At 42.8% G+C, this 13,284-nt stretch overlaps 2 long non-coding RNA genes across 2 annotated transcripts; one reads left to right on the top strand and one right to left on the bottom strand.

The window, feature by feature from the left end:
• Positions 1 to 3,779: 3,779 nt before the first annotated feature.
• Positions 3,780 to 10,645, bottom strand: LOC121284634. Its single transcript, XR_005944525.1, has 2 exons — positions 10,390 to 10,645; positions 3,780 to 6,670 (listed from the first exon to the last, which is right to left on the bottom strand). It is a non-coding gene; the product is annotated as an uncharacterized LOC121284634 (long non-coding RNA).
• Positions 8,432 to 10,465, top strand: LOC121284635. Its single transcript, XR_005944526.1, has 2 exons — positions 8,432 to 8,548; positions 10,253 to 10,465. It is a non-coding gene; the product is annotated as an uncharacterized LOC121284635 (long non-coding RNA).
• Positions 10,646 to 13,284: the final 2,639 nt, after the last annotated feature.

The raw sequence follows: 13,284 nt of genomic DNA, 5'->3' as shown, positions 1-13,284 counted from the left end.
GACCAGGTAAGAATGGCAGATTTCCTTCCCTAAAGGACATTAGTGAACCAGATGGGTTTTTATAACAATCAATGATAGTTTCATGGTCTCATTCCTGACAGTAGATACTAAGTACAAATGAGTCCCCAGAGCATCAGCCTGGGCCTCTGCATTACTAGTCCAGTGACATTACCACTACGCCACCATCTCCCTTTACTGTACACAGTACTCAAAGTGTGGACTCACCAAGGCCCTCTATAATTGCAGTAAGACTACTTTTATACTCTAATCCCTTTGTAATAAAGGCTAATATACAATTTGCCATTCCAATTGCTTGTTGTACCTATAAATTTTCTGCAATTCGTCTACAAGAACTCTTAGTTCGCTCTAAATACTAACATTTCCCAGTCTCTCAACACTTAAAAAATATTTTGCATTCCTATTTTTCTTACCTCTGCATTTCTCCACATTATATTCCACCTGCCATGTTCTTTTCCACTCAGTTAACTCACCTGAATTCTTTCACAGCCTCTTTGCTTGCTCCTCTCAGCTTACTTCCCACCTGACAAGTTTGGATACATTATACTCAGGACCTCATTTAAATCATTGACATAGATTATCAATAGTTGAGGTCCAGACATGCACTGATCATTGTGGTATCCTGCTAGTTACATCCGGCCAAGTCAAAAATGACCCATTTATCCCTACTCTCTGTTTTGTGTCCATTAACGAATTCTCAATCCATGAGCTCTAACCTTGCAGGATAACCTCGGGTGGGACATCTATCCAACTTCAACACATCTATTGGTTCCCTCTTACTTAGCCTGATAGTTTTGTTGAAAAGGATTTCTCTTTCATAAATCCATGTTGACTCTGCCTAGGCACTGGATACTGCAAAGACTATGGGCCCTGACAATATTCTGGCAATAGTACTGAAGACTTGTGCTCCAGAACTTGCTGTGCCCCTAGCCAAGCTGTTCCAGTACAGCTACAACACTAGCATCTACCCAGCTGTGTGGAAAATTGCCCAGGTAAGTCCTGTACACAAAAAGCAGGACAAATCCAACCCAGCCAATTACCACCCCATCAGTCTACTCTCCATCATCAAAGTAATGGAAGGGTAATCAACAGGGCTATCAAGCAGCATTTGCTTAGCAATAACCTGCTCACTGACATTCAGTTTGGGTTCTGCCAGGGCCACTCAGCTCCTGGCCTCATTACAGTCTTGGTTCAAACATGGACAAAAGAGATGAACTCCATAGGTGAAGTGAGAGTGACTGCCCTTGACATCAAGGCAGCATTTGACAGAGTGTGGTATCAAGGATCCCTAACAAAACTGGAGTCAATGGGAATCAGAGGGAAAACTCTCTGCTGGTTGGAGTCATACCTAGCACAAAGGAAGATGGTTGTGGTTGTTGGAGATTAGTCATCTCAGCTCCAGGACATCACTGCAGGAGTTCCTCATGCCTTGGGCCCAATCATCTTCAGCTGCTTCATCAATGACCTTTCTTCCATCATAAAGTCAGAAGTGGGGATGTTCGCTGAAGATTGCACAATGTTCAGCACATTTCGCGATTCCTCAGATACTGAAGCAGTCTATGTCCAAATGCAGCAAGACTTGGACAATATCTAGGCTTGGGCTGACAAGTGGCAAGTAACATTTGCTCCACACAAGTGTCAGGCAATGACCATCTCCAACAAGAGAGAGTCTTGATGCTCTTTGATGTTCAATGGCATTACCATTACTAAATCCCCCACTATCAACATCCTGGGGTTACTACTGACCAGAAACTGAACTGGACTGGCCATATAAATACTGTGGCTACAAGAGTAGGTCAGTGGCTAGGAGTAGTGTGATGAGTAACTCACCTCCTGACTCCCCAAAACCTGTCCACCACCTACAAGGCACAAGTCACGAATGCAATGGAATACTCCCCACTTCCTGGATGAGTGCAACTCCCACAACACTCAAGAAGCTTGACACTATCCAGGACAAAGCAGCCCGCTTGATTTGTACCACATCCATGAATGTTGACTCCCTCCATCACCGACACGCATAGTAGCAGTGTGTACCATCTACAAGTTGAGCCGCAGGAATTCACCAAGGCTCCTTCAACAGCACCTTCCAAACCCATGACTGCTTTCATCTAGAAGGAGAAGGGCAGCAGATAGATGGGAATACCACCACCTAGAAGTTCCCCTCCAAGTCACTCACCATCCTGACTTGAAAATATATCATCGTTCCTTCACTGTTGCTGGGTCAAAATCCTGGAACTCCCTTACTAACAGCACTGTGGGTGTACCCACACCACATGAACTGCAATGGTTCAAGAAGGCAGCTCACCACCACCTTCTCAAGGGCAACTAGGGATGGGCAATAAATTCTGGCTCAGCCAGCGAAGCACATTCCCTGAATGAATAAAAGAAGTTATATGCTTTTCTAAGTGCTCTGTTACCACATTCCTAATAACAGATCCCAACATTTTTCTGGCAACTGATATCAGGCTATCTGGTCTGTGGTTCCCAGTTTTCTTTCTCCTTCCTTTCTGGAATAGTGGGATTACATTTGATACTTTCCAAGCCGCAGGAACTGTTCGATAATTGGGGCAATTTTGTAAGATCAAAACCAATGCATGCACTCTCTACATAACTGTCGCTTTAAAAGCTGAGGTTGTAGGCCGTCAGGTTTAGGGGACTTGTCAACTATTAGTCCCATTCATTTCTCCAGTACTATTTCTTTACTAATACTAATTTGAGTCATTCGGTGGTACAGGACTTGAGTATTGCTGAAAGAAGATAAATAATGTCAAAGCTTTCTGTCTTGCACTCATCAAGGCAATTCACAAGAATACCAAATGTAAAGGGAACAATTTATAGTTCATGAGAAGCGAGTGCTGATTGGTTGGCAAGTAGACTCTGACTGGTAGAGGCATTGCCATGGAGAGTGCACCAGTTAACTGATGCCTGACAGTTAACTGCCAAGCTTTGTGTAAATTCAAACCAGGCAGGTTAACTCTGATTGGTTAAGGCATTGCCCTGGGGAATGAACCAGAGAATGGCTGTTTGGTTTAGTTGAATCCAGGCGCAATGTGTGTACATGTCCTTCCTGTCTGCAAAGAACAGGGCCCTGTGTATTAATTATTAATTTCTCTTGACATTTGGTATTTTTCTGGAATTTTTTTTGTGTCTTCTGCTGTGAAGACGGATACAAAGTTATTATTTAATGTCGCTACCAATTTTTTATTCCCCATTATAATGTCTCTGTCTCTAAGGGCTCCAGGTTTACTTTTGCTAAACCCTTCCTTTTATATATCCTGATGTGTTTTTACATCTCTTGCTAATTTACTCCCATATTGCCTTTTTATTTGTCATTTTCTTGAGCCCCTTTCTAAACTCTAAAATAGGTAAAACAGCCTGAGCGTAGATCTCATCATATTGCAATCTGTGTGACATAAGACGCACATCTCATGCTGTCCTGGCCAAGTTCACAGAATCACACAGTGCAGAAGAGGCCCTTCGGCCCATCGAGTCTGCACCGACACGTGAGAAACACCTGACCTACCTATCTCATCCCATTTACCAGCACTTGGCCCATAGCCATAGGAGTTGGATAGATGGAATTAAGAAACAGAGCAGCTATGATCCCACTGAATGGTGGTACAGGCTTAACCAGGTTGAATGGCCTCCTGTTCCTTTAAGACTGAAGAGGGCATTCCCTCTAATCCTGCAACTACCACATAGGCCAGTTGAAGAGGAGAAACTACACTCCCCGACCACATAGCAACCAGAGAGACTCAGGCTTCCTTTACTGGTTTTATTCAAGCATATGCAAGGGAGCTGCAATCATTCCTAAGAATGAAAACCCAGCTACCAGATTGATTACATTTCACTACTTTTGTACATTTTCTTATCATAATTCATTTGTATATAACCAATCGGTAACCTACACATAGGTACCATTTTAAAACTATCCTATTGAGTACATAAACATGTGTTTTTGCTAACCAATTATTCTAAAGGGTGTATACATAATTATATTATCCAATCAAAATTAAAACACGTACGCAAGACCTTGGTTCTCACAACTCAAGATTGCTGTTGTTTCATCAAAGACCCCTCTGTCCATTGTACGTTTTCCCATATCTAAGCTAAAAGCATCTGCCCTGTCGCTATCTGAGAGACGAGTATACCTAAACTAACTTTATGTTATGTTTTATCTCCAGTCCAGCTCTCAAGGCTTCATCGCATCGTTGTACCACTGGAATGGTTCTGCCTGTGGCTGGACATTAGCTCATCTCTTGAAACTGTGTAAATCACACAAAACTCAAAGCTCCTTTGTGTGCAATGTTCATTTGCTTACCCTCAGCTGTCATTAGGTCTAACATCCATGGCTGCCTGGAGCTTTTAAGTGCTCTCCGGTAAATTCTTATAGTGTTCTCTTTTAGCATTTTTAATTTTCCCCTAACAGTCTTCCCTTTTGGCCCTTGGCAAAGCCCAAGCTGGCCACACCTTAACTTGAGAATTCCTCTTTTGGTTCTTCAGGTGGCCAGTCGTCCAGACCGCCAGAGCAATCCTAAACCACCTGGTTGTATAACATCACTTTCCCTTTTCCTGTCCTCCCCCTTGAAATATGCATAGGCCGGCGAACTGATGCACACCTTTGGTTTGTTACTGTCTGTGCCTGGAAAGTCCCTTTCCAGATTTTACATTGGTAACAGCAGAGTCCGATAGCCCATCAGAGCATAATTCCTGCGGCTATCGTCATACCCATTCTAAGCATTTCCCACCAATTCATCAATCTCCCGGCCGTAGCATAGGAAGTAGCTGATTAGGCTAAACTCCTGGCCAATTGGGTGGCTAAATCCACTTGTACACGCCCCCTTGTGATTTGCTCTCTAGAAGCTTCTACTTATGATTGAACTATTCTTGTGGCTTCCTGCGTGGCTAAGCGTGCTATTCTGGCAGGAATTTGATCAATGAACAGTGTGACATCCCACCAAGGGCTAAACAAGTATCCTGTGGTTCTGCCTGGCAAATGGAAGTCTCTTATAGTAAATTGATCGATCACCTGTAGGCAGATACTCGAGTTGCTAGCACAAAGTAAGCCCCCATAAAGGAACTCAGTCTCGCTGGTCATGAAGCATCATTGAGTTGAGGATACCTGAATTGCCTTAAATGCTTCCTGTATCGGCAAAGCGGAGAAGGTAACTTTGCTTGTGTTTGTAAATATCTCCAGCGTTTGGCATGAGCACACAATGTAATTTCTTGATTCTGAACAACAGTCTCTAGTACTCATCGGTACCATCTCTTTTACATAAGATATATATCCACGTAGCCCTACGCAGAATACTATCCTCCCTTTATCTACTCCTCGGGACTCGAACCTAGAGCTGTTCAGGAAAGCCCTGTTTGGATGATGTTCTTGGGGAATGGCCATGATAAATTTTATAACTCCATCCTCTCCTCCACCTTGGGGTTGTGTAATCACCAATTCCTGCCGCTCCTTGCATAAATTTATGAGGTTTAATTGGTAAACTGACTCGAACATGTGTTCAGGAATTGTTCCGAACCTGATATCCTCCATGTCGGATTTCACCCCATCAATCAAGTCTCGTGCTAGCATATCACAAGCCCTCCCTGTGGTTTGTGATTCAGCTGTGTCTATTATCCCATCTGCGGTCTGCCTAAGAATCTGTAGCAGACCCTCTCCTTGTAGCTCTAAGAATGTCAGGGCATATCCTGACCCGCGCACACCATTGTGCAGTCCTTGGGCAGTCTCAGCAACCACCCAGGAGGCATAATCATTTCAGTCATAGATCTGACCTGAATTAAGTATGGAATTTGCACTCCCAAATAGCCCTCTGATGTCTCCTAGTATACTACTTTTTAACCTAACCTGTGCTTTTGCTCTAATTCTCGGAACGATTCAAAATTTATAGTCATTGACTATCCTTTTCAGTTGGCTTCTAGCCCATTTTATGGAATTCTGGTGGCTGTGACAAGTCATAAGCAATACTGACAGTAGTCCCAAGATATTATATGTCACTTCCAGGGAGACCATAGTTACATCATGTAATAGTGGTTTTGACTTTCCTAGCCTGACTATCCCATCCGGATTTTTGGTGGGGGGACTTACTACATCTGGACATTGAGTGGGTCTTTGATTGCCACACATAGTCAAAATAAAACAGTTGTGTATCATAACAATCATGCCTATCTATTACAAATTTACATGTTTCTTGACAATATTGTCCCTCAAGACTCGGTTCCCAAAGGGAGGTAGGTCTGCCCATCTGGCGGTCACATTAATCTCGTGATACATCCAAATGCTTGTTGAGGAAAAAAAACTGGTAGGGGCGTGTGCGTTCTACACCCCCATTTCACCAACCCAGTCCAGTTCTCATTGTTACACCCGAGTGTTAGCTGAACTGGCTGCCCTGGTGCTGTTAAATATAAAGTACTCTTACAACTCTTTGTGTGATCACACGTGAGGGTCCTATTCCCAATTGTTCATTTGATGTGTCCATGTAGTGACTTGATCCATAATCCAGGTGTTGGACTTTCTTACGCATTCCCCACTCCTTGGGGAAGTAGTACGTACTTCCCAGAGTGAAGGCAGGTGTCATTATTGACTTTGACCGTTGGTGCTTCCCATGCCAGTGCTGACACGCCCATAGCCAGGATCATGGACCTGTGGAAACATTAACGTTGGCTCCCGTTGTCCAGGTAACTGCTTGGTGATTCATCATATATCTTTAATTGTGTGTAATGCCTCCGTTTATTTCCCATTTTCATATCTACAAGTGCGCACGTATCACCTGTCCTAATTACCTCATGTGGTCCATGCCACCTGGGGCAAACCCTGCTCGCTCAGGGCTCATCCTGACCATCACCTTATTCCCCACTTGGGAGGTCTGTTGTTGCTCTTTGGATTTGCCTGTTTCCATATCCTTAATCATCTGTCAGTCTCTAACTTTCTCTCTCAACTCATGTAATTGCTTACTTAATTCCCTTACATTGTCCTGTATTTTTCCTTTCAGTGGCCCTACACCTCCTACTATAATGCCTTCAGGTAATTGCATGGCCCTTCCTGTTATCAATTCTATGGGGTGAACCCGGTAACCCTAAGGTGCATCAGAATGCTGGGCAATACGGTGGCCCAGCTATTGCCTGTCTCCTGAATTGCTTAGGCTATAGATGTTTTTAAAGTTCAATTCATCCTTTCCACCATCCCTGAACTCTGGGGGTGGTAAGGAATATGGAATTTCTGTTTAATCTCCATAAGATTACACACTTCTTTAATGACTCTCCCTGTGAAATGAGTTCCCTGATCTGAATCCATCTGGGTAGGCACCCCAACTCCTTCCAGTTTACTCTCTCCTGCTGCTGTCTCATGTTGGACCTCAATTCCTTAAGCAACTCTACATTGCACCTTCTTATTCTATCTTTCAATGGTTCACTATCTTCACTTCCAGTGGCAGTTCTCTCTGGGAGCTGCTTAACTCTGCCTGTCATCAGGGGTTAATCCTGTAGTCTTACTCTTTAGGCCATATTAACTATTCCATGTCAATGGGGATCTCTGTCTCTAGATGTTTGCTTATCTTCCCCTGTGCGGTTTCAATGTCTCTGTTGATGGCCAGATTATCAAATTCAGTTCCCTTAAAATAGTTTGTACATTATGTCCTATTTCCCTACTTTCCTCATACCATTTTACACATGCAATAGTTACCATCTTATCTTGTTCAGGTTGCTGGATAGACTTTACAGTCCAATAAATATTCTCATAATAGTTTTAAACCAGAAATCAAGCATTGACATGTTTTGCTTCCTTATCTTCTTCTCAAACAACATTTTATTGTCTCAAAACTAACACACTAAATTATGTCTGACATTTTTTTTAGCATTATCCTAGATTCATTAACTCGGCCAAAAATTAGATTTCTGACAAACTTTGTCAAGGTCTTGAGCTTAACTTTGCATTTTGGGAACAGATTTACAAATACAAAAGCTTGCAGTATTTGAATTAGTGCCATTTGTTGTCAAAAACCTTTCTAATTGAAAATTCCCTTTTGAGAACTTTATCAAGAAATAAACCTCAAATTTTAAACTTTATAAGAACTGTAACTTACACTATCAAAATTAAAAGAACCTTTTTTTCATGTGTACTAATTTGTATCCAGATTAGAAGTCCCATATGTTTATCAATGCATTCTTTATCTTTGGATAGCAGCTTCGTTATTCAAAGTAACTTGTTAAATTACACAGCACTTTACATCTCAAGATTGTCCCAAATTCAAATTATAGTGCTTTTGGAATGCAGATTTCATTTAATATTCAATTCATCTCTTCAAAAGAAACCCCTTTTTATCCATCAGAACCACTTAGACCATGTGTTTATGTCTTTTGGCTTTCCTAGAATCCTTCTGAATTTCAAGTATTTTTTTTTTTCAGAATTTTAGAATACTAACTCATATGTATTAATCCCAATCAGCTTCAAAGCTGATGATGAGGGTCATTCCTTACTAGTCTGCAAGGGGGTGGTACAAGGGTTGGTTCATCTCAAACAAAGGTAAGTCCTGATTTATCTTTACACTACCTTCAAATTGCGATTTTGCCAGAAATCTCAACTCAAACCTTATACTCAAAACTTTGGAATGTTTGAATAAACTTTTCCTTTAATCTGATATGGGGCTTTTGACTCTAAAGTGCTCAACCACACACACAAAAGACAATTTAGGGACGAAAATACATTAAAGCTCACATACAAATGCTTCCTTGCACACAAACAAACACGTATATAAAGGTATGTATTTATATTCCTATAATATTGAACTTAACTCTAAACGAAGCTTCAAGTACCAGTGGGGGGAATAAAGGGATCTTGGAGGCTCCACCTATAGGGACCATCAAATTGGCTGAAGCTCACACTGCTGCTGCCTATCACTTGCTCATTAACCCCCTAGGGGTACCCCCTTTCTCTCTCTCTCTCTCTCTCTCTCCTCAGCACAAACAGCTCTTGAAACTTAGATCAATTCCTTTCTTTAAGTTACAAAAACTCAGTAGGGGACATTTCAGGCCCCCTGCCGCTGCGACCGGGTCAACTTCCCCGAGATATTTCTGTATTAGTTTAGTTTGCTGCAGATACAGACTCAGAATGAGTACTGTAGCTTTGTCAGTTTTATCTTTGGTCTGAGTTCGCCACCGCTCCTTGGATCGTAATGGTGGGTCACTCGGCTGCCACCCTTGTTGTTTCATTTTGCTGATCAGCTTTTATGCTTCCTGGCGAGGTGAAGGGTCATGGTTCCTTCACCTCCCCATTCTGCAATGAACTCGAGTTCATCCTTCTCAGTCATACTCACATTCACACAAAAACAGGGACCAACAGTTCCCCCGAGACAAACCACCTCCAAAACAGGGACCCACAGTTCCCCCGAGACAAACCACCTCCAAAACAGGGACCCACAGTTCCCCCGAGACAAACCGCCTCTAAAACAGGGGTCCACAGTTCCCCCGAGACACACCACCTCCAAAACAGGGACCCACAGTTCCCCCGAGACACACCGCCTCCAAAACAGGGACCCACATTTCGCCCTGCGCGCCCAACTGTCCACCTGAGTCTCCTTGGCTTAAACGTTCGGATCCGCCCTAACAGACCTTCTAGTCTGACACAAACAATTGGAGAGCATCTTTCCTAAAAAAAATACTCACAAGATCATTGTTCAGTCTTCATAGAGATCCGGGCAGATCCTGCCGACTACGCCATTTGAAGAGGGCATTCCATCTAATCCTGCAACTACCACATAGGATAGTTGAAGAGGAGAAACTACAATCCCCGACCACACAGTGAGCTTCCTTTACTGGTTTTATTCAAGCATATGCAAGGGAGCCACAATCATTCCTAAGAATGAAAACCCAGCTCCCAGATTGATTACATTTCACTACTTTTGTACATTTTCTTATCACAATTCATTTGAATATATCCAATCGCTAACCTACACATAGGTACCATTTTAAAACTATCCTATTGAGTACATAAACATGTGATTTTGCTAACCAATTTATTCTAAAGGGTACATACATAATTATATTATCCAATCAAAATTAAAACACGTACGCAAGACCTTGGTTCTCACAATTCAAGACTGCTGTTGTTTCATCAAAGACCCCTCTGTCCATTGTATGTTTTCCCATATCTAAGCTAAAAGCATCTGCCCTGTCCCTATCTGAGAGAGGAGTATACCTAAACTAACTTTATGTTATGTTTTATCTCCAGTCCAGCTCTCAAGGCTTCATCGCATCGTTGCACCACTTGAATGGTTCTGCCTGTGGCTGGACATTAGCTCATCTCTTGAAACTGTGTAAATCACACAAAACTCAAAGCTCCTTTGTGTGCAATGTCCATTTGCTTACCCTCAGCTGTCATTAGGTCTAACATCCATGGCTGCTTGGAGATTTTAAGTGCTCTTCAGTAAATTCTTACAGTGTTCTTTTTTAGCATTTTTAATTTTCCCCTAACAAAGACGAAGAGAAAGTATCTGTCTTTGACAGGCGAGTAAGAACAGCTATTTCTGCCCGGAGCAGGTAGGATGGTGTGTCCAGCAGCTTCGAAGCTGATGTTAGTGCAAGTTTATCAGGTGTTCCAGCCAATTCAAGAGACTGCCTGAATGAAGTATGGATGTTATAAGTGGTGGGGGTGGGGAATGTAATAAGTCAGTCAATTCAGTTCAAACCCATAGGCCCACCACACCCATAAAAGTTCTAATCGATCACGCACAGACTGGCAGTCAGAAAGGAAAGTCATGTCAGCCATGTTATGTGGAGAGGGGGTGGGGAGGGGTGGTGGGTGGGGAGGGTGATTATTACCATGTTTTTCCTCCGTGACTACTGCAACTTCAACACAAACCTCAGGGGAAAGGAACGGTGCCAAATGTACAATGGGTCAAATGGCCTCCTGTGGTGTGAGACTCTAGGAAGCTTAGGAGGGCAGGAATGAGCAGAGAAATCCTTGTGGGAATTTATTGCGCCCCTCCCCACGCTTGATGTATTTGCCAATTTTCCCAAGGGTGATTCCTTGTCTCTGGAGAAGGACAGTCAGGTGGTATTATTGGGGCAGGACTGGTCGGGTGGTGTTAAAGAGCAGGGCTGGTCAGGCAGACGTTCAGTCATTTGTTCACTTCCTGTCGATGAACTGCAAGTTAAAGGGGCTTCCGGGGAAAAGCAGTGTCCTAGTTTTCGGCTTAACCACTTTTCCGGAAGGGCCAAAGTGTTTGATTAGCTGAAGAGGAGAAAAGAAAAGAGATCATGAGCAGTGCTATGACCTCAGCAGAGACCAATAGCTTTTAAAAATAAATGCAAACTGCCAGTAATTAACTGAAGATATTGCACCACAGAATTTCACATTTTAAACAAAAACATTTACTGCACAAGAGTTAAACAAAGAAAGCACTCCTAACAACGCTATATTTTGTAAATACATATATCTTAGACTCAAGAATCTCAACAAAACATAAACACTGATACTTGACACCCCATTCTTCTTTTACTTCCACCCAAGAGTTCTTCTTTGTATTACATGACCTTGAGCGTTCATTCACTTCTCCTGGGACCAAACCAAGGACCAAACACAGCTCTCAGGAATTCACTTTGATTCTTAGTGTTCAGCGATGATGCAAGGTAAGTGATTTCTTGGGGTCCTTCCACTAGCATTCAGCCAGGGAATCCTCCAGCTCTCCTTCCACCTCACCATTGTGGATTCCTCAGCACAGGCATGGACTTCAGTGCATTCTTGCTTAGTGGCTGCACATCAGAAAATATCCTTGGCTTCTGATAGCCCTCTGCTTCTTGTTCACAGCTCTCTCTGCCTACAAGCCTAGCTAACGATGCCAACATCCCATGAAAATATTAAGAAATACAATGCAACCTGCCCTGATAATTTAACCCTTTAAACCCATACATCATTGTTGTGAATCTGCGCTGTATGTTCAGTCCTGCTCGCTCGCCATGACTTACTTGCGAGATCACACTGTACATTTTCAGCTCTGCCACCCTCTTCCCCAGGCAAGTGCGAATGCTAAACCCAAAAGGATTGGAGGCGGAGCCAGCCATGCGGCTGGAAGCTACTGGGTTGAGTGAACTCGTTGTCATCCTGAGACACAGCATTGTGGCACAGGTGGAAGAGGCTTTGGAGTGGATGGAGTGAGAATTAATGCATCTTACACAAAGTAGAGAGAGAGAGAGATGGAGATTAAAGACTTAGACTTCACATCATCATTCACTCAATGCAATATTTTCAAACCTTTCTGCAATAAAGTGTTGCCTTTATATAGCCTCAGGGTGTCCCAAAGCGCTTTCCAACTAATGAAGTAGTTGTGAAGTGTAGTCACTGCTGTAATGTAGGAAGCACGGCAGCTAATTTGTGCACAGCAAGCATGTTGTAGTCTGGAGCTGTGGATAGTAATGGTAGAGGCTTCAATATTTTTTCCACCACATGGCTGACCAGGAATATCTCCCATGCTTAATACCTGCCATCAGGCATATTGAAAGAATCTGCAGGTTGATAATCAACTTGTTTGGACAGTGTTATGAAAACGCCGTCCTTTGCCATGAAGTCCTGGGGCTAAGGATGATAGATAAGGTCTGTGGAACTTCAAGCTGTCAAGTTATTTAAATCCCCTGTCCTTTAAAAATTGAAAAAAAACTATCTGCCTGCATCTGTGAGTTGAAAACAATCTATTTTTGCGGTTTCAAGAGCTGTCTGTTGACGTCACCCTGAAGACAATCTTTAGGCTTCCCACACCTATCATTATCACAGTGGGGGACTGTACATTCATAGTTTGATTGAGAGCTCAAAGACGTTATTAAAGGATTAGCTGTCTTTGAAATGGGATTATGAATAGAAATGTTTGTTTTTAATGAGGGATTAAGTACTTGAGGGGATTTAAATATATTGAATGGGCTTTCATGAATGAGAGGTTTTTTTTAATATAGTGAAGTCTGCAATAGATATTTAGCACTTTATTTTATTGCATCTCAGTGTGGCTCCAGAAGTGTGCCCATGGTGGATACTGGATGAGTTGGCATGGAGGGTGGAAGGGGGGAAAATGGTGGGTGGGGGAGCATGTGTTAGCACTAAGTTGGCACATGAGCTATAAGGGGCCATAGAGGTCGGTCAGGGAGGATCATGAGTTGGCATGAGTTGCCATTAAGTTGGTATAGGCCAAAAGGGGCCATGGAGATGTGTGGAGGCATGGGTTGGCATTTATGGGCATGTATGGACATGGGGAGTGGGTGGGGGTCATGAGGGGT

Source organism: Carcharodon carcharias, chromosome 12 (genome assembly GCF_017639515.1).
Source record: "Carcharodon carcharias isolate sCarCar2 chromosome 12, sCarCar2.pri, whole genome shotgun sequence".
NCBI classification, from domain to species: domain Eukaryota; kingdom Metazoa; phylum Chordata; class Chondrichthyes; order Lamniformes; family Lamnidae; genus Carcharodon; species Carcharodon carcharias.
This window is presented reverse-complemented; position numbering and strand designations above follow the sequence as displayed.